We start from the raw sequence: 13,846 nt of genomic DNA on the forward strand, positions 1-13,846 counted from the left end.
TGGTTTAGTGAGAAATATTGTTGAGAGGTGGACGGTTGGACTGCGTGATCTTAGAGGTCTTTTCTAACCTTGGTGATTCTATGATTCTAGGTAACAATGTATGCCTGCACCTAATATCGCAGCACATCAAATGGGCACCTGTCTGTCTGTAGCTATGTATGCAGCAGCTTGTGACTGATGATTCTGGCCATTAGAGAGCTTTCTGATTTCCCATTGGACTGCTTCTGAATAAGTACTAGTCAGCATAACATATGATGGAATAAAACAAACCTTAAGCATTTCAAGTTACCGATGAATCTAAAAGAAGCAGAAAGGTTTCAGGGTATAAATCTCAAAATTCCCTGGCTTTTCAGGGTTTCTTTCTCAGATAAATGAAAATTTCATAGGACCAAATTTCTTTACATTTAAAATTCAGCGGGATCCTGGAACAAAAAATGCTGTAGGAGTTTGGAGTCACTAACTCTTGGACGAGGAAGTCTAATCTCTTGTTAAACATAGGAGACTTGATAATCCTAGGGGGAGATCACTTCAGTTGTGAGGTCCCCTTTGGACTTCATGGGCCATATCTCTGAAACAGACTTTGGATGGAGTCTACAGTGTGTGGTGGTTCAAAGAGTTTCCCAAGCTGGGCATCGTATTATACAGGAATCTTGATATTTTTTTCACCCCAGCAAGTATTAATGTTTAGCTGAGTGACAATTCAATATTTTTTCTCAAGAATATATATTTAAATAAAGGATTAATGCAGCATGTTATTCTAACAAGAATTCTTTTTTTTTTTTTTTTTCTATAAAGACTGAAAATAATCATAAGTAGGAAAAGCTTTCTGTAAACTCAATTGCAGTGTTTTCGCTGAAACTGAGGAATTCCTTGAAAATTAGTAGGGAGTTACAGTACAAACAGGAATCAAGGAAACCTAGTTTGCCTTTTTCATCTGGCTCCAACCAGGAGTTACTGTGCCTGGGTTGGATGTGTTGAGCAAAGCAGCTCCGCTGTGGCACTGCCCAGCAGTGAGAATGTGAGGGGCTCCCACCTCCTCCCCAGCTGCCCAGGTGAGCAGGGAGAACGCTGCCTCACTGCTGGTGAATGCCTGTGTTGCTGCATTGCTGTGCATGAAAGCTGGGAGGATGCACGGTAGGAATTGTGATTAGGAGAGGTTTGCTGGCAGCACAGATTGGACCTCTGCTCAGTGCTATGCCTGTGAAGTTGCTATTAGTCTTTGCATTAGATATCGAAGCTTTTGTATAAAACCTGTTTTAATTGAATTGCAAGTCTCTTGCTTGCTGCACTCTCTATGAAATCTGTGACAGCGCTGGTCTCACACAGAAACACCAAAGGAGGTACTTTCTTCATATTGCTCAGTATTCTGTCTCATTTATGCATACCTATAGGGTTTTCATAGGTATGAATGGACATTTTTAAAAAAGATACTGACTTCATTGAATTCTCCTTGTTTATGTAAGAAACTTGAGAATGCCACTGTATGAGTAGTGCAGAGTGGAAACAAGTTGCAGATGCATTTTCTTCTATATGGTGTAAATTTGAACCTGAGACCTTCTATGCAAGGTGAGAACTTGTCCTATTTGTCACTACACAACTCGGTTCTGTCATTTTCACCACTAATGGGATTTTGCGACTGAGTGACCTTGTTAATACAGCAATATGTTGCCTGCCATATCATCAGTAGCAGTGCTTCGAATAATAAAAGAGGGGGAAAATGCTGGCCAAAAGTAGCAAAAAAAAAAAAAAAAAGCTAGTTTCTTTCCATTCTTTTCCAGGAAGAGAAGAAAAACTTTCATTATCTTAAAAATTATCCCACTTTAGAATCCTACTTAATGTGATGAAATAGTTAAAGGATGGCTCTTCTCTGCCCAATTTAGCAGAATAGCTCTTTAAAGAACTTCTTAAGGGATAAAAAGGGACGTAAATATGGAGTGGCTCTTTAGAACATGGCAAAGCTTGTCATTAGACTGGGAGGATATTATAACTCTATCATTGAAAAATTGCTGTGAAGAATGGCTATCATAACACTGTGTTTTTCAGACATTTGTTATCTCCTCACGTCATAGTTCCGTGCCTCGTACTATCTTAATGATAAATATTGAAGCAGTGCTAGGGCTGACTATTTTCTATATGTAAAATAGGTATGAGTAGTACACAGTTAGGAGTGACCTAAAGTGTTTGTTAACTGAATAAATATGGGAAGACAGAAAGACACAGCGAAATGGAGCGACAACCAGTTCTCCAGGTCCCTGTCCAATCCTATGCATAGAGAGGCAGTCTGCACTGCCTGTTGATTTATGGCTAAAATCTCCATGGATCATTTATATTGCCACCTGTCTGAAGGATGTTTGACACGAGGGCAGAATGACATTCAGCTGAAATTGTGAACCTGCAGATCTGGGCAAGATGTTGCATAGGCAGAACTGCAAAGTGGGATTTGAAAATTCCTCTAATTATCACTCCCTAGTAACAAGCCAAGAACAATGTTTTCAGCAAGCCAACAGATTAACTCAAAGGCCAGCTTTTCAGTAGAGGAGGCAAGAAGCTTTATGGGATTAGCGACCTGTGGGGAAATGCCAGAGTCAATGAGGAGATCTCCACTGCTCAATGAACCATCTTGCTGTCTCATTTAACTAAAGCTTTCTTCATCTGAGCCCACCCGGTGGCACAGCGCAGAGCCGAGGTGCTACCTCCGATTGAAAGGCAGAATAGCTGCACTGATCGCTAGGAAAGTGCCAGCGAACGTGTCGCTAGTGCAAGAACTGCTGTGCTGCCTCAGGCACTGTGGACGTGGCCACAGAAAATCATCTTGTAAGTGCTGATGGATTCAAAACCCGCATAGTGCCGGAGTTTGTTTGTTTGCTTGGTTTTGGTTAGGCTATGTCTTTTTCTTTGATTATTTATGAAGTGTATCTTACGAGACGAGAAAGTGACGTAGTGAACATTTTTACATTTCTGGGTGTTTTCAAATGTGAGAGAGTTTAAACATTTGTTTCCCAGCTAAATTCTTGTGTGGGAGGAGAATTCCCAGCCCATTTGGGATACCTTGAGTTTTCTACTGGATACAGTACTTACAGATGTTTACACAGTATTAGCAGTAATTCAAGGATGGAAGAAGTATGTATAGTACTTAGTACTGGACTGATTTTTATATATATTTCCAATTTTTATTTAGGAATTCAAACAAGCCATAATCAGTATCCACGAAGCTCATAGATAAACCTTAAAAAATAATAGCTAAGCATGTAATGGTTGATAACTTTTGATATGCCCTTGTCAGGTTATGTATTTATTTTCTGGAAGAGCAAATAATTCATAAAGAGACACTGGAGCATGTTGCCCAGAGTGGTTGTGAGGTCTTCATCTGTCTCAGTCCAACTGGACACGTTCCTGGGCTCCAGCTGACCTTGTTCTGAGCAGGGATGGGATTGGATTAAATGATTTCCAGGGGTGAAGATTTCTCAATTGTTCTGTTATTCTGTGACTGAGTATTTTCAAGAGCTCATAGTCCATGCAGGGGAAAAAGCAGACCTGCATTAGGAAAAAAAACCCTCAACTTATAGATTTCTTCAACATAGAAAATGCTGTAATTAAATGGGATCCTCTTATGCTGGAGTTGAACATCATTAGCTTCTTTTATGAAACCTAAGAAAGAAAATAAGGACTTATTAATTTGCAAAATTTCCCTAAATTAAGTATTTATATTAAGCATTGCCTGAATATATGTTTAAGTGAGTTTTTGGGGGGATGTGTCTATTGGGGTTTGTTGTTTTTCTCTTTTTAAAATCGAAAGAGTTCATAATAACCAACTTCATTTGTCAGCCACTGTTTGGGCCAAGGATTGGTATCAAATGGGTTTTTTCAGTGCACGAGGGCTGCCAAATGTGCATCTGTCTTTTCAGACAGCTCTAATCCTTCATGGTCCACTGACTTTACCTTTATGAGTTCTTCTGATTGGTAATTGAGAGAATAAATCTTTGAAGAACTTATATAAATGCAAAAAGAAACCCCATTAAGATTCAAGCAGTAAAATGCATATTTTATATGGTACCTTTTTAGTCCTCTACCATTTAAATTCATTTTGCCAGACAAAGATTCGGGATTGGCATTCAGATATAGATTTTGTTTTCTTATGCACTGTCAGCTGCACCCTCTATATTTTAACTTTTAGTACCAGCAGAGTAAGTGATGTGTTCTGAGAGCTGCCTTGCACTGAAGCACTTCACTATATTGAAGATGCAGAACAAAATAATTCAGCGTACTGCCTCCATGCCCTTGTTGAATTTATACAGATGAGGCATTCTATTTAATAAATATTAGGTCTCATATGGAAAACAAGATTGGCTAGTGGTGGATTAATAGCTCCCTTCCTAATCACGGAACAGCTGGAGTAGAGGGGGATGCTCTGCACAAGCCTTTTGGTAACGCAAGAAAACAAGGTGGAGCATCAGTGCCTGCTACCTACCTGCTATCAGTTTATTAGCCTGATAAGCACGGGCTACTTTCCATTCATACAATTTTCAAGCAATATGCTGGGGGTTAAGGTAATGAAAAAAATGGGAAAATACAACTGAATGCCCTAAAAATTTACTTGAATGTTTTCAAAACCTATAGCATATACTTAATCCTCATAGGTGTGTTTACCTGTAGGAAGAACGGTATCAGCATGGCAAGTTAGCTTATAAATATAGCCTTATGCAGAGGATGACAAATTTAACTTGTGTAAATTTTGAGGCCGCTTGGCTTTGCTTATGCAAAAATGCTTCACTTAATTATTTCAGATTCCCTCTCTCACATATGCCTGTCATAAGGTAAATACAAGCATGTACAAAAAGAGAAAAAGCATCAATTTTTAATGAAATGATTACTGGGATTTCTCAAAAATTACAGTGATTTCTGTACCTTTAAGACTGTATATACACTGTGTTCCAGTTATAAAAGCAGCACAGTAGCAACATACCTGTGATAGACATATGTAGATAGAAGTGTAATTTCCCAACGGATACGGTTTTCACCCTGCGGGGTTGTGACTGCAAAACCTGCAAAAACTGCATTTGCTTGGCAAAAAGACAAAGTTTGTTTATTCAAGTGAATTTACCACTTAACTACCTTTCTCTAATAGACAAGTTAGGTAAGCTTTCCATAGATACAGCCCTATTCACTGTGGTCCATTGTGCCCTCTCTTTGGTACTGAGTGGTCGCGACCTGTAGGGTAGGTGAAATAAGAATGGCAATCCTTATTTTTGTCTGCCTACGCTGTAGACAGCATTAGGCAATATTCCTACATAGCTCCTGGGGCAAGACTGTCATTGTTTGAAGCCTGACCTCTTTCTAAAAAAATATCCTGAACTAAAACTTAGAAGTGGAAATCCTATTGTTGTCTCTGTCTGCTAAAGTGCAAGTATGGGGCCAGAGAGAAGTTGTCATATGTATCTGAATAACTGGATAGAAAGTAATCAGGTAGTTCTTAAGCTGTCTTGGCAAAGACCCGTGATGGATCCTTAGATCTTATGTCTTCTTTTTTTTTTTCTTTGCTGCAATAATCAACAGTCTTGCCTAGGATAATTGATAGAACAGAAGGGTACCAAAACAGAGGTATCTTTCCACTTACAAGGATGGGGGAGATGGGAGGACATGAAGTACCATAATTTCTGTGTTTTTCTAGGAATTTATAACTCATGAAGTTGTCAGATTGATAGTGTCAAAGACTAAAAGGTTTTGTCTGTCCAATTACAGCATGTGCAGCAGTAGTGCAAATTTTGCAGTCCTTGCCACGTCAATGTCTGCTGCTCTGCGCAAAGAGGGGAGATCATTGGAGTGAGTGTATAGGATGTGACCTGGCTGTCAGCTTTACATGGCATGTCCTATCTCATTGACAAAAACTGCAGCCAGTAAGGCTTTGACGAAGTGGAACTAACTTCAGGGAGAAGATCATCTTAAGCCCTAAACGTTACTGAAAGTTTTAACCATATGATGTAATAATTCAAAGCATTGATTCAGTCCTCTGTGTCAGGTAAGTTTCACACCAAAGGAATGCCACATTTGACTTTGTATTTTTTTCTCACATTGGAGTCCTCTTCTGTTTCCTGTGTCAGATTTCTTCCAGGTAATAACAGATATTTGAGGCCTTTCAATAACAAAAAAATCAGACAAGGTGGTCAGGGTATATGCAATCTATAAAATATAGAATCACCTAATCCTTACAGTTGGAAGAGACCTTTAAAGGCCATCTAGTCCAACTCTCCTGCAGTGAACAGGGGCATCTACAGCTAGATCAGGTGCCCACAGACCCATCCAGCCTGACCTTGGGTGTCTACAGGGATGGAACCTCCATCACATCTCTGTGGAACCTGTTCCAGTGCCTCAAGGCCCTCACAGAGAAAGACTTTTTCCTTATACCCAACCTAACTGTACCTTCTTTAAGTTTCCAGTCATTTCCCCTTGTTCTATCACCAGAGACCCTGCTAAAACTGCTTTATCTACCCACGCTGACACCAGTCATATAATGAGGTGACCCAGAACAACTCCTTCATCCAGCAGCCTTAGCTCATCTCCAGTGCTTTGTGCTCAGAGAGCAGCTCTGACTTGAAAACAGATACAGAGCCCAAAGGAGGGCCGACAACCATTACAGAAAACCATAAACAATGCAACCCCACACTGTAACTTGTCATCAAAGCCTTTTTCATTGCACCCACACCAAGAGCTTGGAGACAGTAATGGTGTCAAGAAATTGTAACTGTCACAAAACTGTGGCGGCATTCTTAATGGGAGTTTTAGAATCATCTTTGATGTTGTTAAAATCTGATCCAGCTTCCCAAAGGAGAAGTATTTGACAACAGCAAAAAACATTTGCCTGAAGAAAATATTTTTGGAAATATATTATTAACTGTACTTAATACATAATTTTTAATAATTAGTATAATTATTCCTAATTATTTAATCTCTACATTTGCCCTATTCTCATGTTCCCATCTTCTTTTACTTTTCCTACCTTTCCAGATGGAACTTTACCCTATTTTTCCATCTCTACCATGTGTCTCCTTCCCTTTCTTATTGTTCTTGTTTCCCCTGGAAACCTCACCATCTTTTTCTTCTCCATTACATATAGCATACTACTTCACTATCTGCCAAGCTGAGCATTCTCACATACTAGTGCCTAGAAGGGACATGGATGATTCAGGGATTTTTACTTAATTTGTAGCAGCATTCCCTAACAGAAGCAGCTGTAATGGCTCTTCCATCTCACATTCAACTTATTTTTAATAAGGATGGTTATGCTGGCAAGCTTTGCTCTGCACAATTGTATATGTACAGCTAGCACAATACATTTCATGTAAGTGTTTGGGTTGTCATTAGAGACGTGACAGCTTCACAGTAGCTGTGGGACTGCTGTTCCCACTGTCTGTAACCAGGGAATGAGAAGAGCAGCAGCTTTACTGGAAATTCTTTGCTACGGTAGGGCACTATTCCTATGACTGCTATGTATTTAAAATATATGCATTAGTATTGCAAGTTAAATTATACGCAATTGCAGCAGCATCAGTACCACATTTTTTGTGTGTATCCAAGATAACAGGCAGATGTTTCCAATTTTAGGCATTTTTACCATTTAAGGTGTAAAACTAACCAAAGCATAAACTTGTATCTCACCATACCATTTCAGCCCAGCCCATTTTTTAGCCCTTAAATCCCACAGTGGGAGGGGGGAGGAGTCAGTTCAGGTCTTCAAGGTACTTGTGTCCTTACCCGACTCAGGATGCAATGACAGCTGCAGTGCAGTTCCCACTGTGTATCTCAGCAGAGGAGTGGTCAGCTACGAGGGCTGGAAATGCAGGGCTGGTACACTCTTCTCTCTGCCCGTCTCAAACTCTGTCACACGTGCCCTACCTGCCTGCCAGTGTAATTCACTTAAGGATCAGCATCCCATTCCAAGTGGCGTTCCAACAGCACTTTGGGCACTGTGGCTTCAGGCATACGCAGATCTGGACAGGTATCACTGTGGTGATTATACTTGGTTGACGTGTAGAGCTTTCTTTAATTTAATTTAAATAGAGCTTGACGTATTGCCAAAGCACAGCCAATGTAGTGGCATCTGCCTGAGCCCTGGCTCCACAGATTCTGCCTAGCGCTAGGTCTTCCCAACCTTCATTTAACTAACCAATATGCATATTCAATGATGCACATACCATTTCCCAATCTTTGAATGCAGTATCATGTCTGGCAGAGAAATTTCAAGTTACTCTCACTCCATTTCTGTCTCACGCATAGTCTGTGGCTCTCTACTGGCTCATATTGTCTCTGAGCAAAACAAATCACATTGTTCTTTACAAGTGTAAATGAAATAGTTCTTGAAGAAATAAAAATAATAGATTAAAGCTGTCAAATTCTATAATCTTCTCTGTGATAGATACGTATTTTCCCTTTCCTTTAAGGTCATCATTTATGATGTTTGGAGGGTGAGAATAGGCTTTATCGTGCTGTTAATGTTATTATTTTGCCTTTCATATTAGAGCAGAGATGAAGTCCAACAGATAAGAGTTGTGTGGAATTTTCCAGGCTCCTTTTTTCTCATCCCCAGATAAATCCTACAACACTTGAGTCTGTGGGAGCAATGTCCCTGTAGTGCATTTAGCAATACTAACAGACGCTGCCTGCTTGGTTCACTGGCAATTTCTTTTTTTGTCTTTAACAGTGATTTCTTTTCATTTAACACCTTAATGAAAACTAATGTAGGAGATAAAACTTTAAATTAAAGTACTCTTATATTATAATTGGTATTGACCTTGCCAATTAAATGTAAGAAGAATTAAATTTTTATGCTTTTTAATTGTATGCTTAATAAGTGAGGAATGTAGCTTGTCCCTTAAATATGCAAGAATTGTGGTTGTTTTCTTTTTTAACAAGTCCTCGATTTTATGGAATTCAGTTACTGGCATGGGAAGAGAGACCACATTACGGCAACAACAACAAAAAGAATTGCAAAGATTAATTCTTCACCATTTTCCTTTTAATAATGAGAACTCCAATCCTAAAAATATTGATCAACTCAAAAGTTTTAATTATTCACTTCCATTATAAGTGTTTAAAAGAATAACACATTTGCCAGGGAACATGTGTAGGCAACTTATTTTAAGTCTCTTTGGTACTCAGCATATAAACCAATTCTCCATGACTGGTAGTGGTTCGTTTTTGATGGCCCAGAAGCAGACTGTACATCCAGCCTTATGATCTCTGAACCATAGCAGTGAAGTGTACATCCGGAGCCCTCCGCTCTCCCTCCTGCTGTTCTGGCAGCTATACACGCTGGTTGTGCTTCAACACCTGCCTTCCTCTCCAGGCTTGGAGCTCTGGGCTTGGCTGGTTGCCATGCCCATAGGATTCACGAGAGGCTGCGGCACCCATGATGCCAAAAGCTCTCATTGCTTCCTGCTCCCAAAGCACAGAAACAAGTTGCGTTGGGACTCTGTGATGTGTAGAAGGGAGGACAAGGAGACAGCCAGTAGGAGATTTTTGAAAGGAAAAGGGTCTGTACCAACTATGGATAGGTGGAACAGTCTCCTTTGCAATTTTATATTGCCTGCCAGTCTGCCTAGAGGAAAACACAGGCAGTGGCTGTTCTTCCAATTAGCAATTCCCACAGCAAATTTTGACCTGATATAAATAATGCAGTATAATATGCAAAGTTTGACAGGCAACATCATTTTCTGTTAGAGAAAGGATACTGGGATCCGGAGTGATGATTCATGATTAGGACATGGGGGGAAATTTCCATCAAACACGATATGGCAAGGCAAGCCGTGCTCCGTTATACCACAAAGGTCTGAGAGAAGGAAGCTGGCAAGGCTGGAATAAAAAACATCTGGAAAACCAGACGTGAAACCATGGTGACATGAGTATGAGTCTTGTCATTGGTTTCCATGGGACCAGGATTTCACTCTGATTTTTACAGGCAACAGATAGAAATAATAGTAGTAATTAGAGAAGTCATCCACAGAAAAGGGAATTTGGCATTTCCCTTGAGCAGCAGACACACATTGTAGTTGTCTTCTCTTCAAATCTGTTCTTAGACTGGCCAAAAGAATCCTGCCAAAATGACACTGTGAAAACAAGCCAAATGTAGCTCTGGTGAGGACAAAATGGTGCTGGTTTCCCTAATGGGTGCTTCTGCATATGACAATTTGATAGACCAGAAATGCGCCTGTGTGAGTTAAGGACCCACGTGTTGATGTTTCTGTGGAATTGTGTGCTTTCTAAGCCCTCCAGGGTTAGCCCCATCAGCTGTGCCAAATACTGGTTGGAAGCAGGCTTGACAGAGAAAGCTCTGTGAATCACATTTGAATATTTCAGTCTTTGCAGTAGATGCTGGGTTTCATGGAAGTTAGAAACCGCCAGAAGGATCAGACTAGTTATGCCCAGAGAACCCAGAAGATCTGATGGTTATGAGCAGCTGTAGCCCTGCTGGGAAGTACATCCTTTCTAGGATATGACTGAGCTTGGACTTCTGCTGGATCATCTGAAATTCTGGCGGTCTCTTTGGCTCTACGGGAGTCATCTTCCTTCTCCCCAACTCCAAACCAAAACTGTGCTACTCCTCCTCCTAGTATGAAATACAGTTATGATTGTATGGTAGAGCCATGCTATGTTTTCAGCTGCATACCTTCTGCCCGTATTGTCAGCATCCTTTACAATCGTACACTGTTCTTCTTTCATTCTTGAGCCAATCCACAGGCCTCACTAGAATTGCTGTTCTTTGGCTTTAATTTAGCCAAATGGCAGGTCAGCTCCACAGTGCAGTGCTGCTATCTCTGTTACTTAGGGATTTGCTGGACGGTAGTTATAGCCTGTGCCTCAGTGTGCACATTCTTTCCCAGTGTGTGGGAAAGGACTATGTATTATTCCCAGACCTGGACATTGGAAGATGTTTCTGGAGCAGATTTAATTGATGTTTGGCTTTCAGATTTCTATACCGCTCAGTTTGCCTTCACCTTTATTCACATAAAGCCTCATTCAGTGACAGTTTCTCAGTCCTGCCCATAGGTACAGTCACCTATGGGCAGTACTTAGTAGTCTTCTGTGACACTCAAGAACCATAATGTACTTAACCCTACCGAAGGTGAAGATGTGAGCACTTGATAATACCCTTCCTAACATCCAAGAATTTATCCCTCCAGGGAAAATCATTGTTTTCTTTATTGCTTTCAGCCTCCAGATACAGTCTGACAACTGTGAAGTGCCACTTGGAAACCTAGAGCCATTTGTCATTTAAACATCTCCCAAGCGTTATAGCCACAGCCTCAGAAGACAGAAGTATTGGGAGCTTCTGGAATCAGTGTAGTTTGGTAATCCTTACAATAGTAAGTTGGATATTAAGACTTTCTTTTATCATAGAGTTTCCACTGCTACATCAATCCTCTCAATAGCAATAGATCCTTGTCATTCTCAGCAGGATATTCCTATTATTTAGGCTGGGAACTGTGCAATAACATCTGTGAGGACTTAGAAGATGATTGCCAACTCAGCCAATAGCTACATACTATCTTGCAAGGTGGAAACAAAATATATGTGGGGCTAGAAATGAGGAAAATTTTGTAATTTACATTCAGGATTTATTGCTGCATAGAGGTTTGAAAGCTACTTGTGTACCTTAGCTATTATAACACTCACTTGTCTCTGGAAAGGAGATGATATCTCATCATTTATTTTGTGCTGACTAAGTGGACTATAGAAAGATGGTAGATATAGCAGGAAGAAAACAGGTGGACATTTTTTTTTTTCCTGTGCCAAGACTTAGAATTGTTTGTTTGAGTTGGAAAGGACCCTTAATGGTCATCTGGTCCAAATCCCCTGCAATGAACAGGGAGTAAAAATATGCAACTCTTCATGGGTTTGCATGTCATCCATGCACAGGGGCCACGTTAATCTCCATATCATTCCAATTTTAGTATATGTGCTGCTGAAGGAAACACATGTTGTCTATTGACTTGTCTGTAAAGAGTTAGAAAGGAGCAGCCAATAGCTACTGATGGATACTGATGGATGTGTAGCTACCAGATGCTTCTATCAGGTGTACGCTATAATTTTCTTTGTCTTTTTGCTTATGTTCTTAGTGTTCTTTCAATGGCCTTACTTTTTTCCACATCACGTTTCCTGCTTTCACTTTAGAGGTTTGAAAAATAAGACAAACTTCTACAAGGGGGACCCTTTGGGGAATGATTTTGATTTTCTGCCACCAGTATTTCCCATCCTTCTCTTAGGTCACATGTGGGGCCATGTTCCCCCTCACTTCTCCAGTGCACAGGAAAGGCTGACTGAGCAAGAAGGGAAACGAGCCCTGCACCTTTAAGGGGCAATCCCTCAAACTTGGTCCTGTCCCTCTGCCTGAGTATGTAAGGGAGCACTTGGGCCAGGACTTGCTAGTCTGATGGGACTCCTTGGCTGTAGATGAGCCTGTGCAGTATGTTTCTGGATGCCTTCAGGTGAGCTGCAGGCATTGGCTGGGTGATGCTTGATCTCTGCATGTTCAGCCAAGCCAGCCTGCTTGGCTGTACACTGCTAGGTGTCCCTAATTCATGTTTGTCTTGTTATCTTTGCTCAGCTCAGACCAGACCACAGTAAGGATTTTGCTTTGCTTTGTAGGCATAGGGCACCCTTTAGGAGTATGTTGCTGTGGCCAGTCTGCAGGATGGTGAGACCAAAGGGGTTAGGGAGCCTTTGCTGCTGGCTATGCTTTAAAAGGAAAAAAAAACAAAAAAACAAAAAAAAAAGAAAGAAGAAAAAGAAAAAAAAACAAAAACAACTCCTTGTTTCTTCCCCAGCTGAAACTCTGCCATTCACTTTGAATTTAGGCTTCTGATCAAAATAACCATTGGCATTTAATTGCATAATAGGTGAAATGCCTTTAACCTCTGGTTTCTTTGGCAGCCGTTTGCCTATGAAGTTTTATTTATAGTGTTTATTTCGAAGATTGATGGCAGCTGGCAGGAGGCACTGAAACAACTGATAAAGACGACTGACATTTTGTCAGCTGACTGGATGACAGGAATATATTGCCTGCATTTAAACTGCTTTGTGTGAATAAATCATTGTTGATGCCAAAATCCACCTTTGGTCTTCTCCATCTGATCCCTGAGAAACGGCTGGGAAAGGTGTTTATTTAAGCTGGGAGCAACTTGCTATAAGGATCAGGGACTTCTGCTCAGTAAAACTTTCCTTAGCAGTGGTATTTAAATATTTAAAGTATTATTGAAGTACTCGAGATCTGTTCATGGTAAAGTTAAGGACAAAAGTATTATTCTTCTCTTTAAATGCTCTATAAAAAAAAGTAACTGTTGTGGAGTCCTGTGAGGCAGCTATTAATATGGATGAGGGGAAAGATCTATTCAGTATATGTAAGTTTTTTTCTTTTCTCTTTGAAAAGGTGCTAACGATCTTCAAAACCTCTGAAAGCTTGTACTTGCCGACCCCTTCCACGTGCCTGTGATTCTTCTAGTGATGCGTATTCCAGTCGGACAATTGGAGGCAAGCAATAAGTTTGATTGTTCGAATTGTCTCTTAGTTCCTTAGTTTTCTGCACCTTTAAGTCAACTTAAGTGCTTAAAAAGCAGAGTTCTCATGAATAACTACAGTGTGGGCAAACTCTGTAAGGTACGTCTGATGTAGGTATACAAAAGCAAAAGCTGGGTGAGTTTCTCTGAACTATGGGTACAACACTCTGGAGACCAGGTATAGGCTTTTCTTCTGTTACACCTGTGCTTTCTGTAGGGCTTCTTGCCAGTCTGTTCCCGCTGGGTGTGTTGGTTAAGCCAAGAACAGACACGATGGAGTACGCTCTACATCTCTGTAA

At 40.5% G+C, this 13,846-nt stretch overlaps 1 protein-coding gene and 1 non-coding gene across 2 annotated transcripts in view; one reads left to right on the forward strand and one right to left on the reverse strand.

The window, feature by feature from the left end:
• Window positions 1–13,846, forward strand: part of FSHR (follicle stimulating hormone receptor) — a 210,601-nt gene that overhangs the window by 48,134 nt on the left and 148,621 nt on the right. The window lies entirely within an intron of this gene.
• On the reverse strand, window positions 11,866–11,969 carry LOC112532230. Its single transcript, XR_003074687.1, has one exon. It is a non-coding gene; the product is annotated as a U6 spliceosomal RNA (small nuclear RNA).

The sequence above is a fragment of the Gallus gallus genome, chromosome 3, assembly GCF_016699485.2.
Source record: "Gallus gallus isolate bGalGal1 chromosome 3, bGalGal1.mat.broiler.GRCg7b, whole genome shotgun sequence".
Lineage (NCBI taxonomy): Eukaryota > Metazoa > Chordata > Aves > Galliformes > Phasianidae > Gallus > Gallus gallus.